The 14,475-nt window shown below is 43.8% G+C and overlaps 1 protein-coding gene across 1 annotated transcript in view; it reads left to right on the top strand.

Annotated features, from left to right (window-relative positions):
• The window catches only part of LOC126335948 (guanylate cyclase 32E-like), a 437,004-nt gene that overhangs the window by 61,034 nt on the left and 361,495 nt on the right, over positions 1-14,475 (top strand). The gene's annotated exons all lie outside the window — the stretch shown is intronic.

The raw sequence follows: 14,475 nt of genomic DNA on the forward strand, positions 1-14,475 counted from the left end.
GTGGCGTTTTGTAGCACATGTATTTCGGGACGGTTTTCTGAACTTATCACCAATACCGTGGACGTACAGATCTGTGTCGTATGTGTTCCCTATGTGCCTATGCTATTAGCGCCAGTTTTGTGTAGTGCCACGTTGTGTGGTACCACATTCTGTAATTATTCTTAATTTGTGAGCATGAGTGTACATAAGATAAACACACGGTCCAGTGACATAAATGTGATCGCCACCTATTTTCGACGTCAGGGTGCAACAACCATTCATAGACAGTAAGTGGCAGCATTAACAGCAAATGGTATATACTGGTAAAGCGTACCTAGGAAAGCGCGGGAAGGGGTGGGGGGGGGGGGGGGCAGGAAACAGTGTAGTCCTTGTCTTAATGCAGCAACGGAGCGATGTATCTGACGTCCAAAAGGGCATGATCATTCACTTCCGTCCAAGAGCGGAAGCATTTCCGAAACGGATAAATTTGTAAACTGTTCTCGTGCCTCCATGGTTAAAGTATGCGGCGCAAGTAAAATGGCGCTATACAGAACCGGTGCCGAGCCAGATGTGGTGCACTACGGATCGTAGGTGACAGTGGTGAACGAAAGCTGCGGAAATGTGTACGGGCGAATATACGTGCAACTATTGCGCTACTGATTGCCCAGATGACCCAAGGGGCTGCCAACAACGTCTCCCAACGACCGTACAGCGAATGTTGCTGTGCGTGGGCCTTCACAGCAGGCACCTCCTTCATAAACCCATACTGACTAAATTTCATCAGCGACGAAGGCTGGAATTTGGTCGCCAGTACCGCAACTGGGCGTCCACTGAGTGACGGCGGGTGACCTTTCCAGCTGAATCTCATTTTATAATCGGAGTCTTTGGCGAGTGCGGCGTGAAACGTCGGAAAGCAAGCAAGGAGATAGCGTTATGGCCTGGGCAATGTTTTCTGGCAGTCCCTAGGTGATCTTGCCATTCTAGAAGGCACAATAGATCAACACCAGTGTGGAACAATCCTTAAGAGAGCAAGTTCATCCCTTAATGTACGTTGTTTTTCCTCAGCACGTTGGCATCTGCCAATAAGACAAAGCAACGTGTTATACAGCTCGCAGTGTATGTGCGTTGTTCGAAGGCACGGTAGCTCAGCGTGTTCGGTCAGAGGGTTTAACTGCCCTCTGTAATAAAAAACTGAGGTAATCGGTTAACAACGAACTTAAACGGATGTCTTACGACGTCCGCCCAGAGCAGATGCAACGAATAAAAGCGATCGAAATTAGATTTAAAAAAAAACTACCTAAGGCGCTGCAGCACATAGACTGTGCGCCTGATCCCGGCGGTGGTTCGAGTCCTCCCTCGAGCATGTTTTATTTGTAGTTGGGAGCTCCAATGTTAGGCGAGTAATGGGGCCTCTTGGGGATATGGCGGCTAAGGAGGGGAAGAAATCCAGTGTGCATTCCGGGAGGAGTCATTCCTGGTGTGGAAAGGGTACTTCCGGAAGCCATGAAGAGCACAGGGTGCAGCCAGCTGCAGGTGGTGGCACATGTCGGCACTAATGACGTGTGTCGCTTTGGATCTGAGGAAATTCTCTCTGGATTCCAGCGGCTATCTTATTTGGTGAAGGCTGCCGGTCTTGCTTACGAGATGAAGGCAGAGCTCACCATCTGCAGCATCGTTGACAGAAACGACTGCCGACCTTTGGTGCAGAGCCGGGTGGAGGGTCTGAATCAGAGGCTCAGACGGTTTTGCGACCGTATTGGCTGCAGATTCCTTGAATTGCTCCATAGGGTGGTGGGGTTTCGGGTTCCGCTGAATAGGTCAGGAGTTCACTACACTCAGCTGGCGGCTACACGGGTAGCGGAGGCTGGGTGGCGTGGACTGGGCGGTTTTTTAGGTTAGAATGCCTCGGGAAAGTACGGGCTGGGCTGCGTTGTCAAAGGGTGCATGGCAAATACAGGACGTGCTTGGATCAAGGAACAGTCGGAATTATAGTTGTAAATTGTTGTAGTTGTGCTGGAAAATTCCCTGAGCTTCAAGCGCAAATAGAAAGCACAGAAGCTGATATCGTTATAGGTACAGAAAGCTGGCTAAAGCCTGAAATAAGTTCTGCAGAAAATTTTACGAAGTCTCAGACGGTGTTCAGGAAAGATAGATTAGGCAGAACTGGTGGTGGAGTGTTTGTGTCTGTCAGTAGTGGTTTATCTTGTAGTGAAGTCGAAGTAGATACTCCGTGCGAATTGGAATGGGTGGAGGTTATACTTAACAGCTTAACTAAGTTAATAATTGGCTCCTTCTACCGACCCCTAGACTCCGATGATACAGTTGCGGAACAGTTCAGAGAAAGTTGAGTCTCGTAGTAAATAAATACCCCACTCATACGGTTATAGTTGGTGGGGACTTCAACCTTCCCTCGATATGTTGGTAAAAATACTTGTTCAAAACCGGTGGTAGGCAGAAAACATCTTCCGAGATTGTCCTAAATGCTTTCTCCGAAAATTATTTCGAGCAGTTAGTCCACTAACCTACGCGAATTGTAAATGGTTGCGAAAACACACTTGACCTCTTAGCCACAAACAATCCAGAGCTGATAGAGAGCATCATGACTGATACAGGGATTAGTGATCACAAGGTCGTTGTAGCTAGGTTCAATACCGTTTCTTCCAAATCTATCAGAAACAAACGCAAAATAATTTTATTTAAAAAAGCGGATAAATTGTCACTAGAAGCCTATCTAAAAGACAATCTCCATTCCTTCCGAACTGACTATGCAAATGTAGACGAGATGTGTCTCAAATTCAAAGATATAGTAGCAACAGCAATTGAGAGATTCATACCTCATAAATTGGTAAGAGATGGAACGGATCCCCCGTGGTACACAAAACAGGTCCGAACGCTGTTGCAGAGGCAACGGAAAAAGCATGCGAATTTCAGAAGACCTAGAAATCCCGAAGATTGGCTAAAATTTACAGACGCGCGAAATTTGGCACGTACTTCGATGCGAGATGCCTTTAATAGGTTCCACAACGAAACATTGTCTCGAAATTTGGTAGAAAATCCGAAGAAATTCTGGTCGTATGTAAAGTACATAAGCGGCAAGACGCAGTCAATACCTTCGCTGCGCAGTGCCGATGGTACTGTTATCGACGACTGTGCCGCTAAAGCGGAGTTATTGAACGCAGTTTTCCGAAATTCCTTCACCAGGGAAGACGAATGGAATATTCCAGAATTTGAAACACGAACATCTGCTAGCATGAGTTTCTTAGAAGTAGATATCTTAGGGGTTGCGAAGCAACTCAAATCGCTTGATACGGGCAAGTCTTCAGGTCCAGATTGTATACCGATTAGGTTCCTTTCAGATTACGCTGATACAATAGCTCCCCTACTTAGCAATCATATACAACCGCTCGCTAACCATAGATCTGTACCTACAGATTGGAAAATTGCGCAGGTCGCACCAGTGTTTAAGAAGGGTAGTAGGAGTAATCCATCTAACTACAGACCTATTTCACTGACGTCGGTTTGCAGCAGGGTTTTGGAGCATATACTGTATTCAAACATTATGAATCACCTCGAAGGGAACGATCTATTGATATGTAATCAGCATGGCTTCAGAAAACATCGCTCTTGTGCAACGCAGCTAGCTCTTTATTTGCACGAAATAATGATCGCTATCGACAGGGGATCTCAAGTTGATTCCGTATTTCTAGATTTCCGGAAAGCTTTTGACACCGTTCCTCACAAGCGACTTCTAATCAAGCTGCGGAGCTATGGGGTATCGTCTCAGTTGTGCGACTGGATTCGTGATTTCCTGTCAGGAAGGTCGCAGTTCGTAGTAATAGACGGCAAATCATCGAGTAAAACTGAAGTGATGTCAGGTGTTCCCCAGGGAAGCGTCCTGGGACCTCTGCTGTTCCTGATCTATATAAATGACCTGTGTGACAATCTGAGCAGTTCTCTTAGGTTGTTCGCAGATGATGCTGTAATGCTAGTAAGGTCATCCGAAGACCAGTTTCAGTTGCAAAGCGATTTGGAAAAGATTGCTGTATGGTGTTGCAGGTGGCAGTTGACGCTAAATAACGAAAAGTGTGAGGTGATCCACATGAGTTCGAAAAGAAATCCGTTGGAATTCGATTACTCGATAAATAGTACAATTATCAATGCTGTCAATTCAACTAAGTACCTGGGTGTTAAAATTATGAACAACTTCAGTTGGAAAGACCACATAGATAATATTGTCGGGAAGGCGAGCCAAAGGTTGCGTTTCATTGGCAGGACACTTAGAAGATGCAACAAGTCCACTAAAGAGACAGCTTACACTACACTCGTTCGTCCTCTGTTAGAATATTGCTGCGCGGTGTGGGATCCTTACTAGGTGGGATTGACGGAGGACATCGAAAGGGTGCAAAAAAGGGCAGCTCGTTTTGTATTATCACGTAATAGGGGAGAGAGTGTGGCAGATATGATACGCTAGTTGGGATGGAAGTCATTAAAGCAAAGACGTTTTTCTTCGCGGCGAGATCTTTTTACGAAATTTCAGTCACCAACTTTCTCTTCCGAATGCGAAAATATTTTGTTGAGCCCAACCTACATAGGTAGGAATGATCATCAAAATAAAATAAGAGAAATCAGAGCTCGAACAGAAAGGTTTAGGTGTTCGTTTTTCCCGCTCGCTGTTCGGGAGTGGAATAGTAGAGAGATAGTATGATTGTGGTTCGATGAACCCTCTGCCAAGCACTTAAATGTGAATTGCAGAGTAGTCATGTAGATGTAGATGAATGAGATTACCGCACTCCCACGGCCATCAAACTCCCCAGATTTAAACCTAGTCAAGGATCTGTGGGACCACCTCTATTGGGCTGTTCGCATCGTGAATCTTAAATCGAGAAACCTAGCGTAGGTAGCTACGGCACTGGAGGCGGATCAGTTTCACATCCCTATAGGAACCTTCCAGATCCTTACTGACTCACTTCCTACAAGTCTCGCAGAGGTCTCCGCTGTAAAATGTGCTTATTCAGGCTTTCGACAGTTGGTTATATTAATATGACTGGACAGTGTATAAGTTTCCTTGGTGTAGATTCGCTTTATGATGTAAAAGAATGTAAGACCAACGTTTAAGCCACAGTTGTAGAAGCTTTGTTCTGGGACGGCTCGTGTACTGCGGTGTCCGAGGTTCACTTGTACTTCACAGGGTCCCTCGTAACAGGCATAACATTATAGCGATTGTCGTATGACAGGTGTCCTGCGCTGGAAGTAGGCGGGATCGGCTGTCGTGTGTTGCTCGATACTGTACAACCCGTGTCTGACAGTCATCGGCGAATCGCGTGTAGATTCCAGTTTTCGTCGTGTGGGTGGCGCTGCGTATTCCCTCTCTGGTGACGCTCCCGTCTCAAGTTTTTTTGTACTGTCTTGGCTCTGGTGGCTGGCAGCCAGGATAGTGCGAGCCTATAGCGGCTCTTCACCACAGTCTATAGCGATCCTCTCCGTTCTTCTTACTAGCGTTTTGCAGTGAATCGATGTCTTCTCTCGTCTTGCTTTTCACTACCCACATCTACATTTACATATCTACTCCGCAAGCCACTTACCTTGTGTTTGCAGTCTTTATGTGAAATGTACTTTGCCTACAGTAGAACGGTTTGCGGTCAGTCGCAAATGTCGATTCTCTAAATGTTCTCAATAGTGTTTCGAGAGAAGAATCGCTTCAGGGATTTCCATTGGAGTTCACCGAGCATCTCCGTAACACTCGCGTGTTGAGCTAACCCACAAGTAACATATCTAGCAGCACGGCTCTGAGTTGCTACGACGTCTACCTTTAATCCCACTGGGTGGGTATCCTAAACACTCGAGCAGTGCTCAACACTGGGTCGCACTAGTGTTCTATACGCCGTCTCTTTTATAGATGACTTACACTTTCCTAAAACTGTCCCAATAAACTGAAGCCGACCATTGGTCTTCACTATTACCTTCCTTTGCAACGATACACCTAGGTATTTAATCGACTTGACTGTGTCAAGCAGCACACCACAAACACGGTACTCGAACATTATGGGTTTGTTTTTACTACTTATCTGCATTAACTTATTTTTTTCTACATTTAGAACAAACTGCCATTCATCACATTAAGTAGAAATTCTCTCTAAGTCATCCTGTATCCTTCTAAAGTCACTCAACGATGATACTTTCCCGTATACTACAGTATCAACAGCAAATAGCTGCAGACCGCTCCTCGACCTACCCGTCAGATAATTTATGTACGCACACTGAAAACAAGAGTTGTCCTGGCACGTTTTCCTGGAGCACTGCTGACGATACGCTTTTCTTTGATGAACGTTCGCTGTCGAGGACAACTTACTAAATGTATGCGGACACTTCGAGCCGTATATTCATCCTGCCCTATCCTATACACCCAAATTCCATAATACTAAATACTATAATTGATTGTTTCGGACACTTTTTACCTCATTATGTACCCCAACTCTGGATGCTATAGACCTACTCGTACTGTTTTCCTTTTTTGTAACTTATAATCCAATCGACGGAGCACTACCTCAGTTTTTAGGAAAATTGCGAAGGAAGTGAAGACTTTTCCAATAAAAAGCAGCCACAGTTTGCCTGGAGTAATTAGGCTATTTACTGATTTAATTCGGAATGTTAAAATGAAAGTTGAATCTGGTTGTTCCCGATAACCAGTTCAAAAAATGTTTCAAATGGTTCTGAGCACTATGGAACTTAACATCTGAGGGTATCAGTCCCTTGAACTTAGAACTACTTAAACCTAACGACATTACACACATCCATGCCCGAGGCAGGATTCGAACCTGCGACCGCAGCGGTCGCGCGGTTCTATACTGAAGCCCCTAGAACCGCTCAGCCACACCGGCCGGCTGATGAGAACTAGTTCTTTACCTATCAAGATGATCTGTGTACACTTAGCAGAAAGTTTTCTTCTTATCCAATAGGCTATTTGCGAGGAGAGTAATCCCGTTACTACTGATCAGTCTCTTACTGCTCTGTATGTCGCATAGACAACGGAGTCAACTATAATACTGAGCAATAAACGCAAACTGAATAACATCAAGCACAGTGTTGGAGTAATCAATTGTATTTTTAAAATAGTAATTTTGGGAGTGCGAGGCAGAATAAGGAACATGAAAAAAAGTTTTCTGCTGAAGGTAACAGTTTTTATTAACGTATCTCACGGAAGACACGTTAGGGTACGTAATCTTTTTTCCGAAGAGCATTTTCATGCGTTATCGTACCTTAAATAAACGCTTCTCTTATGTGAGCTTTTGCATCATTCAAGTAAATTCATTACAGTGTGAACATGGGTACACTATTACGTGTTCCATGTCCTCCGGAAAAAGAAGAAGGAAAAAACAGCATTCTGAGTTCCCTGCTGCGTAGAGTGCTCATGATCCCTTCTGCAGTTCTATCTGTACACTTCCGCACAGAAAATAAGAGTTCTAAAGAGACAAAAACTGAAGTCATACATTCTCAACAGTGCTACCAATAATTTTTTTGTAGAGAAAAAAAACTCGTTTGTAGAAACACAGTTACTAGCCACTTTTTTATTTAGGTTGTTTTTCTTGCAACGACGTGTTTCAAGGTTTGACCTGTCCTCACCTTGAGTAACGCATTTAGATCTTCATCAGTATAATGTTCTCATCGACTCCATTTTGAATGCTGCAGCTACCTTGCAGAAAATAACAGTTCATTAAAACCACGTTTCCCAGGTTGTCTACTAAGGTTAATTGAGAGTTAGATGCACTTGATTTTGTTCTGTAATGTGTGGTTCCTTTTTCCATCTTTGCATCAATAGCGAAAAAACTTTAAAGCTCACTGAAGAAGTTGGTCAATACACACTGTATGTACTCTAATCAGGCACATTAGGTTTTTTTAAGATGTAAAAATACTATATTAGCAATTGACATTAATTGTTAGATATCTAGTGGAGTACTGACTGGCCAGTATTGACAGAATGATAACTAAATTATATTAAATGTTAATGAATTAATATGGCATTTTCTTCCTTAAAGGCACTAGCATCATATAGTGCACACACACTTGATAGATTGACACATTAGGCTAACATTTTAGAATTCATAAAACAAGAAATAAATAATTTACATACAGTTAGTAAAGTACTATACTGCGAAGGACAACAGAATATTATAGCCTTGTAACAGATAAAAATAAAGAACGGCATTGATCGACAGTGTGAACATACCGCAACGATTCGGAGAATGTCATGCTCATCATCTTCTGGTATAGCAACGGTATTTGCTTACGTAACTCACTGTTTCCATGTCTTAATTTCTTGCATCACGTTTATTAAAAGCTGCTGTTCTACGCCGTGTTCCATATTATAGATTCTCTGGCCAGTTAGTAATGCCATTTATCGTACACCAATAAACGGAAAATACCATTACGATCTACATGTCAAATCAAAATGTTCAAACATGTGTGAATTCCTAAGGGCCGAAACTGCTGAGGTCCTAGCACTCCACGCGGCTCTACATGTCAAAAAACTCATAGCATACTAGTATAAGTTTTGCATTATCTATTTTATCAGCGATTTGGCTTACAAGTGTGTTCTGTATTTATAGAAACACCTATTAGTGAACAGGCACAGTGTCTGAAGATCATCCCAGTTATGCTTTCCAGATATTGTATAGCATTTTTGCAGTCTGACTAATGCATAGCGTCCGACGTTATCATGACAGAAGATAAAGCGATTGACGAACAAAGCTCGCATAGATAGCAACTGTCCGATTGTTGGCAGTACCCGTCGTTTGCTTGCATATAACTACTTCCCCGAGGATTGTATCTATTACATTTCACCGTAAAAATATGAATATCTGTTCGAGAAAGGAGGCTCAGCAACGCGCAACAAAATCTTCTAACCATTTATACCGTATTACAGAAGCTACTTCTCGTTGCCGTTAATAGCAAAACAGTTTCACGTGTCATGAACAAACCGTGACACATTTATTGTTAATATACAAGCAAGCAAAACTCCTTTTGCTAATGGAGACAGCACTGTACGCGTTGCACCTACAAGGGAAACAGATGGAGCTAGTCCTGTAATATTAAGGAATAAATGATAGGGCACTAAATACAACCTTGCTGTTCATGTTATTCTTTTTTTTTCAGAAAAAAAGGTACTAAAGACTAAGGAACAAATACATCCTTCTGATATCTCACATGTTTGCCAGAAACGTCGCTATGTGTTCTGTTTGTAATCCCCGAGCGAAAATACATTAATGAATTCTCCAGTCAGTTGCTTGAGTCTATCAAAATATCAGAGAACGTTGGACATCCTTGCAAGTTTTGCTGATCAGTGACGTAGACCAGTTAAGTCGCATCTTATAGCTAATACTATTTTTTATGTTATATGATTTAATTAAGTGACTAGTACACTGTTTCAGTTTTTTAATTGTTTCTAAAGTACTCAGCGAAACTAACGCCGTCCCTTGAAGCATTACAGTATAAACATCGTACAAATGGCCGTTGAAGCATACAGTAGACAAAACAGTTTATATTTTTGTATTTAATAAAAAGAAATTGTCCAAAAATGTGAGGATTCTTTCTCGATTAACATGTCAGACATTCTGTCAACTTCTGTACGTTGCAGTATTCATACATTCAGACATGGAGACGGGTAGGATGATTGGATGTTTTACCTGTTAATAGGTTTCCTGTACCCTACGTCAATGGCTCGGTTATAATCATTAATTTACATGCTTTGTTTTTAAACATCTTTAATAAACTTCTCGAGGTAATTCTTAAAATCAAAAGAAGGAAACCTTTTCCTACGAACAAATGCTCTGCAGTGAGTCAGAAGTGAGGTACGCGCATTCGACAACATTTGGCATTATCCATCTCTACGGCAAGGTACTATGGTGTTACCTTTTTAGATGGCTGTATCATGTAAAATGCATTAAAAAAAGTTAGTTTTGGAACGTAATATGTAGATGGAACTTGTGTTCACTCACGGTAACACTATATGGTATACAGGAAGAATTTCATAGTTCAATACGAGCAGCCAGGAGTGAGAGATGAAACAGGATACATAAATGATCGCATGTGAAACATGGTGTTTTATACAAATCAAGAATTTATACTGGACAGAACTGGAGATGAATAATTGCGAGCGATGCAGATGTGACGTTAGTTTTTTTCGACCATGTCATTCCTGCCTATAAACAATTATGATAGCTAGTTGCAGATAAGGCTAGAGAGCGTCATGATTTACGTCTGCTCTTACCATCTATCCAGTCAGTGCTCTCGCTTCCCTCCCCCCTCCCCCGTCTTTCCGAACAGCATGTGATCAATATGCAACAAAGAAAAATCCTAACTGTACTGCTACAGCCGGCCGAAGTGGCCGAGCGGTTCTAGGCGCTTCAGTCGGGAACCGTGCGACCGCTACGGTCGCAGGTTCAAACCCTACCTCGGGCGTGGATGTTTGTGATGTCTTTAGGTTCGTCAGGTTTAATTAGTTCTAAGTTCTAGGGGACTGATGATATCAGAAGTTAAGTCCCATAGTGCTCAGAGCCATTTGAACCATTTTTGTACTGCTACATAACACAGCCAGGTTCTCAAAAAGAGTTTCTGGACAGGAAAACAATTTTGGAACTATCTTGAACTATCTTCCTCAAAATCACATAAAGAAGTACACTCCTCCCGCCTTCTATAACAATAACTGTCTGTTCCGTATACTTCTCCGAACTTGACTCATTAGTTGCTCCCATCCCGCTCACCTTTCCCTTCCTCTTTATCAGTCTATTCAAACATTTCATGATAACACCTCAGATTTATCTACCTGAAGTACAAGTGGGCATACAAATTGATAATGAGCTAGAATAGTTTTGATACAAGTAGTTCTTTGGCCGATGTAAGAAAGAGCCTAAATGCTAGATTGCGAAACAAAATAACAAATAAATAAAGAACAAGGCGACAAGCTGTTTGAACAGGGTCATAATAAAAGCTACAGGCGCGAAACAGCACACCTGTATCGGCAGCTTTCCCTCAAAGGCAGCGACGCTGTAGATAAGGTACTTGCAGCAGTGCGTTACTGCTATGCACTACTTGTCCTTGTGCACGGAGGTAGAGCCTGCCCAATACGGTAGTGTGGCATTGTGAAGATTGTCTGAGTACGGGTACACGACAAGTTAGCCACGAAATGCATATAACTGACTTTTTGTACCAACACCTCCAGCAAAGGAAACAGAATTAAGGGAGGCACATTTTGGACAGACTGTCGCAGTTCTGTCGCTAAGTCTCTCTGAGGGGCCACATCATAGCATCGTTCGTCTCGTCCTTTTCGTTCAGCGACGAGGCCACAATTGTACGGGATGACGTTATAAACTTGGGCAGGTTCTGCTCCCGGTGGTACGATTGTTGATAAACGTAATGCAGACTTGGGCAAAGTGTGTGGTGTGGTGCTATCCAAATCATCTTATCACCCCCTACAAGTTTCTCGATGACCAAAAGGAGCAGCTTCCTTGACCTTGGTGGGCGCTCTGGGTGTGCTGCTAGAAGACTTGCCACTACCAGTTCGCGTCACTATGTGGTTCACACATTAAGGGATCAATGCGCACATCTCTTGGAATGTACGCAAATTTTCAAACAACGACTTACAAAGATGGTGGAACTGGATGCAGAGGTCCAACGCAATGGCGAGATCTACTGGATCTCTGGCTGTGTGGATAGGTGGAAAGTCTGATGTAACGCCCTAAGGTCAACGACTTAAACGGCCTAGTATTCCCCACACACGTTGTTACTCGTGTTCAGCTGAACTACAGAACACTGGAGTTACCGAAAAGCTACTCCGGTCTACGCTGATGCATGTACTGTTTCTCAAAGCAGACACTGCGATCATCTGCTGTAACGTAGCCACTGTACGCCCTGTAACAATGTATCGCGTGATTCAGTAACACTGCTCTCTGCCTTTTTGCGACATGGAAAATGGAAATGAGCGTCTGGCATCGATGACCGGGAGGGCCCATCATGGGAAGTTCGGCCGCCAAGCAAAAGTCTTAATTCACTCGACGCCACATTCGGCAACTTGCCCGCCGGTTATGAGGACGAAATGATGATGAGGACAACAGAACACTCAGTCCCCGAGCGGAGAAAATCTACAACCCGGCCAGGAATCGAACCCGGGCCCGCTTACATGGGAGGCGAGCACGTTACCACTCAACTAAGCATGCGGACTTTTTGCGACATATTTCATAGGTACATTTAGTGTTATTTGGAACCTAGGAATCACGCATCGAAGATCATTTCTAATGTGCGAAAAGCCATAGGACACACAGCCGCGAAGATTTGCATATCAACTCGATTGCCTCCTAACCCGTTAGATATGTCTTTGATATAACAAAATAGTCATCATTCCCATAGTAATATTTCTTATAAATATAAAATGTTGGCCATCTGGCCTTTCAAATGTGCAGAATACTCGATGTTTCAACCCATATGCTGGATCTTCTTCAGGAGCCTTCTGGTGTCCTCAGGAGGCTGAGCCCTACCTAAAAATAGAGTGTTGCGTTCAGTTATAAAACGCTTTTATACGTTGACACAACAATGCTTTTAGACAGTGGTGAGTCTCCTGGCGGATGGTCCTGGCGGAGGTTCGAGTCCTCCCTGCGACATGTGTTTGTGTGTGTTTGTCCTGAGGATAATTTAGGTTAAGCAGTATGTAAGCTTAGGAACTGATGACCTTAGCAGTTAAGTCCCATAAGATTTCATACACATTTGAACATACAGTCTCCTGGGGACACCAGAAGAATCCTGAAGAAGATCGCAGCAGAGAGCTCGAACGGTCGAGTATTATACAAGTTTGAAGAGGAATTTGACACAGACTAACTACATAGAAGATTTTACCGTCAATGACAGCGGTCGCGAAGCCTAGAAACTAGTACACTGCCTAGCAAAACAAGTGATCACCCAGAAGGGAAAGAGAAAAAGAAACAAAAATTCTCGGGTTCAGAGGTTATGCGTTGCTTTATCAGCGATTTCGAAATCGAGTCACATTTACAAATAACTTAGCAGGACGAAAGCAGCTATTAGTATGAAGTTGCATCCCGTCTAACAGATGCTTGCACTGATTCGGTGGGGTAGTGTGTTATAAGACTTATCCCACGCTGAGGCAATATGGTCCACAACTGCTGTAATTGGTCCTTGATATGCTGGACACTGGTACTAGGATGTTGATGTCTGAGCTGCTTCCACACCTTATCAGGGACATATGAGGGGATATTGCTGGCAATGAGAGTACCTCAACATAACGCAGACAGTTCATATAGATACGTGAGATGTGTGGACGAGCATTATGCTGCTGAAAAAAGGCACCACGGTACTTACGCGTGAGAGGTAACACATGAGGACGCAGGATGTCCGTGATGTACCATTGTGCCACCAGAGTTCCCTCAATCCCAACCAGCCGTAACCCAAAATCCTACTCAATGACTCCCCATATCATGACGCCTGAAGTAATCCCGCTGTGTGTCTACAAATCACTGGAAGAACGTGATTCCTCACCCCCCCCCCCCCCCCGACCGCCGTCATACTCACCGACGATCGTCATCCAGGATAGTGAAAAACCGCGATTCATCGGTGAACACAGTGCGATGCCTTTCACAACAGCCCACTGTTGTTGGTCGAGGCACTGCTCCAAACACAGTCGTTTGTTCAGAAATGATCAAATGTGTGTGAAATCTTATGAGACTTAACTGCTAAGGTCATCAGTCCCTAAGCTTACACACTACTTAACCTAAATTATCCTAAGGACAAACACACTCATCCATGCCCGAGGGAGGACTCGAACCTCCGCCGGGACCAGCCGCACAGTCCATGACTGCAGCGCCTGAGACTGCTCGGCTAATCCCAGGCGGCACAGCCGTTTGTCTTGTGGTGTTAGCGGTAGGTCTTACATTGACCGTAATTCAGTAGTTTGGCTGCTAATTCCCGCCAATGCTACGGAATGGCACAGAACGTTGCGCGAAGTCCATTACTTGTTCTCGGACGGTCGATCAGATGTAAATGGGTTACAATACGCTTGGTGCGCAGTACGGCGGTCCTCCATTGTGGGGGACAGACGGGATCGTCTGTAACCTTGACGGTGGGTATGCCTACCATTACGGCGGTCCTCCATTGTGGTTGACACACAGGATCGTCTGTAACCTTGACGGTGGATATTCCTATCTTTACGTTCCCATGCAGTCAAATATGGCGCCACTGCCACATCCAAATACCCAACAAATGTTCGTACTGCACGATTCGAGCAATCGGAGATATGGAGACCCACAATGAGGTCCCTTTATAAAGCTGTCTCACACGAGTACTGGGCATCCTCATGCCCTTCACAATGATCACTGAAGAACTGACTCTGTTCACGGCCCTTATGAATCCTACCAGAGCTGAGACAGCACTAAACACGAACAACACTAATTCACTCTGGTGACCGTCCTACCTAAGCTACTGAGAATTGAAACTTTA

This window comes from Schistocerca gregaria, chromosome 2, assembly GCF_023897955.1.
Source record: "Schistocerca gregaria isolate iqSchGreg1 chromosome 2, iqSchGreg1.2, whole genome shotgun sequence".
Taxonomy (NCBI): Eukaryota; Metazoa; Arthropoda; class Insecta; order Orthoptera; family Acrididae; genus Schistocerca; species Schistocerca gregaria.